Source organism: Hippopotamus amphibius, chromosome 2, assembly GCF_030028045.1.
Source record: "Hippopotamus amphibius kiboko isolate mHipAmp2 chromosome 2, mHipAmp2.hap2, whole genome shotgun sequence".
Taxonomy (NCBI): Eukaryota; Metazoa; Chordata; class Mammalia; order Artiodactyla; family Hippopotamidae; genus Hippopotamus; species Hippopotamus amphibius.
In genome coordinates this window covers 59963513-59969184 of record NC_080187.1, presented here as the reverse complement: position 1 = coordinate 59969184, position 5672 = coordinate 59963513, and positions in this window count along the sequence as shown.

Here is a 5672-nt window from a genome sequence, read left to right as displayed (position 1 = left end):
CTCAACCTTGTTAGTAATTAGAGAAACACAGAGATACCATCATGCATCCAACAGAGAAGAGCCAAAGTTGAAGTCTGAAAAGCCAAGTGGTGATGAGAATGTGAGCAATTAGAACTCTCCTACACTGCTGGTGTCACAGCCACTTGGGAAAACACTGTGGTGTGATCTTGTCAGGTGCAGGGTGTGTGTACACTATAACTCAGCAATTCCAATTCTACGTATCTACCCAACGCGAAATGCTTGACCTTGTGCACCTGAAAACAAGTGCAAGAAGATTCAAAGTGATTTTCGTAATAGCAAAAAACTGGACAGCAGAATAATATACTGTAGCCCTGGAAAAGACACTGCAGTGAAAATGATAGAACTCAGCTACACACATCAGTGTGGCTGTATCTTAGTAACATAAGGCTGAGAAAAACACGGGTCAACAAGATGGCGTACATATAGTATAACACCACTTCTCAAATCTTCGAAATGAGCAAACTTGAACAGTATATTATTTAGGGATGCCCACACAATATGATATAAACATTTTTAATTAATTAATTAACTTATTTATTGGCTATTGGCTGCTTTGGGTCTTCGTTGCTGCTGCACACGGCTTTCTCTAGTTGCGGTGAATGGGGGTTGCTCTTCATCGTGCTTTGAGGGCTCCTCATTGCAGTGGTTTCTCCTGATGTGGAGCACGGGCTCTAGGCACGTGGGCTTCAGTAGTTGTGGCACACTGGCTCAATAGTTGTGGCTCATGGGCTCTAATGAGCAGGCTCAGTAGTTGTGGCACACGGGCTTAGTTGCTCTGCAGCATGTGGGATCTTCCTGGAGCTGGGATAAAACCCGTGGCACCTGCATTGGCAGGTGGATTGCTAACCATTGCGCAACCTAGGAAGTCCCTAGACTTTTTTTTTTAATTTGTCTTTTATTTATTTATTTATTTTTGGCTGCTTTGGGTCTTTGTTGCCACATGTGGGCTTTCTCTAGTTGCTGTGAGAGAGGGCTACTCTTCCTTGTGGTGCAAGGGCTTCTCATTGCTGTGGCTTCTCTTGTTGTGGAGCATGGGCTTTAGGTGTGCAGGCTCAGTAGCCGTGGCCCATGGGCTTAGTTGCACCGTGGCATGTGCAATCTTCCCGGACCAGGGTTTGAACCCTTGTCCCCTGCATTGGCAGGTGGATTCTTAACCACTGTGCCACCAGGGAAGTCTTGATACAAACATTTTTAAATCATCAAGGAAATGATGAATACAAAATGGAGACTAGGGATCACTTGTGGGAAGACATTCAGAAGTCTTTCTGAAACCTTGTAAATGTTACTAAAAGTAATTAAAGTATGTGGGCCGAGTGACTGGATGCAGAATGTCCTTCTTGAGCAGTGGAGGAGCTAAGGGTGCTGGGCGTGGAGACCATGGGGGCATAGGCTACCGTGGAAACAGAATATTGACCCTCTCTGGGGGCGCAGCCCCTTTCTCACTTGCACACCTCATATCACCCTGTTTGGCCCTGGAGGATGGCTGGTTAGCCAGAGACAGGTAAGATTCCTCAGGGGAGGGACAACCTAAGACAGGCACAGTCGCAGAGGGGCCAACAGGGGTGGGGCACAGACCCCTAATCCTTCTGAGAGAGGTCTCCTGCCCCCAGGGCTGCTTTGCTCTCCACGCCCAGCTCACATCTGCACCCTGCTCAGATCCACACCTGCTCAAATCGAACCCAGGAGGCAAACAAAGATCATTGCCCCAGTCATGTGAGACCTTTGTGTGTTTATTTCAAAGATAGGCTTGTTTATGAGACTAAACTGGAAGCGTTAGACCCTTAGGCTATGCCAAGAACTCAATAAAAGCAACGTGGGATCAATCAGCAAGACTCTTGATCCTAGAGGTCTTGAGTCCCCCGGTCCCATCTTTCTCTTAAATCTGTGTCTGTGTTTTCTTTAAGCTTGCGGCACCCATCACTCACTTCGAGTCGCTGAGCTGTTCTCGGCAGTCACTCTCTTAGAGAGGTGTGCAGGTGATGGGAAAACACATTTGTAGCTTCAGCTATACTGGCGTGCTACAGTTTTTAAATTGAGTAAGGGGTTCACAGTTGCTTGGGTCCTTATGTTTTATGACTTGGATATGTGTTAACATTTTAATATACCATATATTGCATCACTTAAAAATGTAACAACTACAGAAGGAAACATGCAGCATGTCCAAAGCCTGTAAGTGGAACTCCTTTGATATGAACTCAGTCTTGACTCGGGATTCCAAACTCTTAAACTTACCTAGTCATGATGTATTGTTGTCTTATTAAATGTGCTTTTAATTTGAAAAAAGAAATTCCTGGTTATAATCATTGGTACGGAGGCACAGACTCATTCCCTTATCCCCACTCTTTACTCCTCAACATCTTCCCAAATGATCATGGTCCCTTGATGGTAGCTAAGAGGGAGGAGGTAGGTTGAGGGCTGACAGCATGCTTCTCTAGGGCCCCCTGCAGAGGACACCGACCCTACCAGAGAGTAGGGTACTGGCCGGACCTCTGGGCATCATCTTCGCTGACAGATCAACACTCTTGACCGAAAGTCATTCTTTGGAGCTAGACAACAGGGTGAGGGCTTTGTTTCCTGAACACCCTGAGGACCTCCCCTCACCCTGCCCTCCTCCTGGGGGTCAGCTTATCAGACTGACACAGAATCCTTTACTTCTCAACAGAACTGCTGGAAGGGACAGGGTGGGACGGCGAGTCCTGGGCAGCTGGGGGAGATCAGAGGTCAGGGCAGTCTCGTGACGTGATGGGAAAAGCAACTGCCTTCCGGAGGAGTGGAAGTAAGGGAGACACATAAAACCAAACAGCCAATGCGAGCTACTGCCGCACACATCAGGGACAGCCCAGAAGGTGAGTGCTGTCAGGACTGTGGGAATCCTCTCCCTTTTCCCTGATGAGGCCCTTAATGGGGTGATGGCTGACCTGGAAATGAATCCAGGTCTTCAATTCTCAGCCCAGGGCACTGTCATGACAACCCTCCCTTTTCTTCTCCACAATTCCACCCACAGCCCCTTACGTAATATTCAAAATGGGGAGGTAGCATGGCAGAGTTCAAGCTGTGGGAATGAATGATATGGATGCTTCATCAAAGAAGTAACCAGGCTGTTGTTCTTAGCATTTAAAATTAGGGGCTGTCAAACCTTGAAGACTCCCAAAAAGGTAAACAGAGATCCAGAAATCCAAGAAGCACAAAGGTCAGCCTAGGTTTTGAACTTTCTCGCTTCATCTTCTTGAGTTTCCTGGCTGGCCAGCCGGGTATGTATGATCACAACAAGCCAATAGATTTCCTGCTGTTTGTTTTCTCTTCTTTTCTTTTTTCTTCTCTTTCTCTCTCTCTCTCTTTATTGGAGTCTAACTGTTTTACAATGTTGTATTAGTTTCTGCTGTACAACAAAGTGAATCAGCTATAGGTATATGTATCTCTATATCTCCTCCCTCTTGAGCCTTCCTCTCACCCTCCCTAGTCCATCCCTCTAGGTTGTCACAAAGCATCCACTTGATCTCCCTGTGCTATGCCTGCTGTTTGTCTTCTACCTATGTACAGGTGAGCAGAAGCAAGAAGAAAGCCTTGCCGACCAGCAGCAACCCCTACCCTGGGTCCCCCCCGCCCCCATTACTCCTCCAGCCTGGCTTCTCTCACCACAACTCTATATAGCCTGTAGCTTTGGAAGCCAAAATTAATCACTGGTGGGGTGGAGCAACCGCGTTGTTCTTGGGCTCCAAGCCAGGCTCCCAGGATATGCGTCAGAAAAAGCCGGTGCGTGAAATTCCAAAGCAGTATGAGTCACCGGGGAGGAAGGGAGACCAGGACAGAAGTCGGAATGAGAGCCCGAGGGCAGACCAAAGCAGGGCCCTGGGCGTCAGGGGCTGGGCGAGGCATTAGGAATGCTCACCTACCCCAAGATGGGATACAGGACTCCTACCCGGGTAGCTTATCTCCGAGCTCTGCACATGCCTGGGCGGGGCAGGAACGGACCCGGAGGCCTGCCTGCTGGTTCCACCCCTGGATACAGGAACCATGCCCCTCACCTGGCTCCGCATAGGCTGGCCTTTGGATCCCAGCCCCGAAAGATCCCTGTGGTTGTTTCTTCACACACTCCCTCCCCCTGACCTGGCCCAGGACACTGCTTCTCAACAGGGAATGGTGACAGGCCAGCCTGGCCCCAGAGGAGAGACAGCAGGTAGGTCTACCACGCATGTCCCACTGGTCCCGAGACCACCCTGAGCCCTTTCTCTGGGCCTGGGGAAAAGACAGGAGCTGCATCGAGCCTTGGTTGCCCCACCTGTCCCCACCTGCGCTCACCTGTCCTCACCTGGTTACCCCCAACCCTCAGTACAATGCAGGGTTCTCACAATGAGATCTCTTGGAAGGAGGGAGATGCGAAGGCAGCACCAGGGGCAGGTGGGTCAAGAATCAGGTGTCTTCCCCATCAAGGTGCAGCAGCCCCTTGACTGTGACCCAGCAACCCGAGGCAGCTAGTCTCAGGGCAGGAAGTGGGGGGAGTGTCTACAGGTGCCATGCACCAGCGGCTGGCCTTGATCCCACTCTCTCCTTGTGAACCTAGCCAGGAGGGAAGGGAAGGCAGGGGAGGTCAGCTCCCCCAACAGCCCGTTTCATCCTGATCAAAGTGGCCACGGGCCATAAGAGAGCCCAGAAACAGCCCGTGATTCTGGGGCCATCCCGGCCCTCAGGCTTACTCTATCTTCTGCCCGTCTCGAATCTGAAGGGCTGTGGCCAATACCAGGGGTGCCTCCACTCTGCCACTTACCCTGAGCCTGGCCTTTCCTTCCATCTCACCCCTGGGCCCTGTGCGGCCCCTTAGTGACCCCCTCCCCACTCCGGGAGCTCCCTGATTTTTCCGGCAGTGGGATCCATTTCTCTAAAAAGAAACTGAGCGCATCCCTAACCTGACTTTTCACCCTCTGGTACTCCCGGCTCACCAAATTTAGTTCTTTTTTGCCAGTCACACCTGGCCAAGAAATCTCAGGCTTGCTCTAGGAATTTCTTCCAGGGCAGCCGAGATCCCAGGCCAGCCTGCTGTTACTTCCTTGCAAAGGAGCAGCCACGTGAGGGAGTCCTTTCGTTTTAAGAACCAGCCTGAGACTTCTTGGGACTTGAGGGTGTGTGTCCCTGCTGGGCTGTGGTAACTCAAGGGGCAAGAGGCCAGGCTCACAGGTGGGCAGCCGTGGGCCTTGGCAGAGGTGGAGGTGAGAGCACAGCTTGGCTGAGAGGGGCTATATGAGGTCATCCTTTAAGGATCCAACCCATCACGTTCACAGTTAACCTTTGCCCCAGGCTCTAAGGTACAGTGATTTTAGGTCTTCTCTTTGTTATCAGACTCTAGGCCTCTAGGGCATATTTCCTCATTTCTAGCTGTTAAGACCTGTCAGTTCCGCTGTTGGAGATTATATTTAATATATATACATTATATACGCATACACACGCACGCACACATCCCATCAGCTGAGTTAAAAACCCGTGCCTTGAGGCATGAAAACATTTCCACATTCTTGCCTCCCTATGGGGCAAGCTGGGGTAAGTATGGGCTGGAGGAGGACTTGGAGGCAAGTTTCAGCTGGTCCATTCCTGCTTCTGTGCTTTCTGTTTCCCTCAAAACATCATATGATAACATCACACAGTCAGAATTTCAAAAC